This window comes from Otolemur garnettii, unplaced genomic scaffold (assembly GCF_000181295.1).
Source record: "Otolemur garnettii isolate 467f Iridium unplaced genomic scaffold, OtoGar3 scaffold00007, whole genome shotgun sequence".
NCBI lineage: Eukaryota > Metazoa > Chordata > Mammalia > Primates > Galagidae > Otolemur > Otolemur garnettii.
Genome location: NW_003852402.1, coordinates 28,269,942 through 28,271,368, shown reverse-complemented (window position 1 = coordinate 28,271,368; position 1,427 = coordinate 28,269,942). Strand labels below are relative to the sequence as shown.

General features: G+C 43.0%; 1 non-coding gene across 1 annotated transcript; it reads right to left on the bottom strand.

Annotated features, from left to right (window-relative positions):
* Positions 1–515: 515 nt before the first annotated feature.
* Positions 516–622, bottom strand: LOC111723091. The gene has a single exon (XR_002771710.1). It is a non-coding gene; the product is annotated as a U6 spliceosomal RNA (small nuclear RNA).
* Between the last annotated feature and the right edge of the window lie 805 nt (positions 623–1,427).

Below are 1,427 nucleotides of genomic sequence, written 5' to 3'. Positions count from 1 at the left end.
TCTGGCTTGGTACCCATAGCTCTGTGGTTAGGGCGCTGGCCACATGCCCCAGGGCTAGCGGGTTCGAACCCTGCATGGGTTGCTAAAATCAACAATGACAACTGCAAGCAAAAAAAAGCAGGGCCTTGTGGTGGACGCCTGTAGTCCTAGCTACTTGGGAGACTGAGGCAAGAGAATCACTTAATCCCAAGAGTGGGAGGTTGCTGTGAGCTGGGACACCACGGCACTCTACCGGGGGTGACATAGTGAGACTCTGTCCCCCCCCCAAAAAAAATTGTATGTTTCTCCTCCAACAAGAGAGGTTTCAGCTACCACAGAAACCAAAGGTACATCATGCAGGTTTAAGAATAACAAGCTGCTAGGTAGAAAAGTTAAGATACAAAAGGAGTAACAGGTTCCTTTTATTTTATTTTATTTTATTTTATTGCCTTTAGGGAGTTTTAACACAAACACATAGAGAGAACTGGAAATAAACATGATACCAAAATTATTATTTATGTATATATATCTTTTTAAAAAATGTGGAACAGTTCACGAATTTGCATGTCATCCTTGCGCAGGGGCCATGCTCATCTTCTCCGTATCGTTCCAATTTTAGTATATGTGTTGCCGAAGCAAGCACTTATTAATATATATATTTATTTTTTTTTATTGAATGGTAACTATGTACATTAATGCACTTCTGGGGTACAGTGTGGGGTTTTCACATGCAATCCGAAATACTTCCATCAAATATTAATATATTTTTTAAGCAGACTAACACAAAACTAAGGAATTACTCATATGACCAAGTCAGGAGCAAAAACACCTGGCCCAGGGCAAGGAGAAAATAAAATAGAGGTCTTGAGTGGAAAAATTGCAATGGGCTAATTTGTGCTGGTGTTCAACATGTTACTCTATAGCAAACAAGAGTTATGTTGGGTCTCCATTGATCAGATTCCTTTAATTTACTAAGACTGCATATTAAGCTAAATTGTTAGCAGCTGTTGGTCAACCGAACTCCAGCTAAACTCGTGGGAGTGATTATATAACTTAACGTCTTTCCCAGTCTGCACCAAATGGATGTTGGAAAGTGAAGGGTACTTCTTCCCAATATACCTTACTTCAGGCACTCTAACTCACCTTCTGAAACCTAAGGGACATTTCTTCTAAATATGTATTCTCAGCTCAGCTCGGCGCCTGTGGCTTAAGTGGCTAAGGTGCCAGCCACATACACCTAAGGTGGCGGGTTCAAATCCAGCCCAGGCCACCAAACAACAATGATGGCTGCAACCAAAAAATAGCCAGGCGTTGTGGTGGGCGCCTGAGGTCCTAGCTACTTGGGAGGCTAAGGCAGGAGACTCACTCGAGCCCAGGAGTTGGAGGTTGCCATGAGCTGTGATGCCACAGCATTCTATCCAGGGGGACAGCTTGAGGCTCTGTCTCAA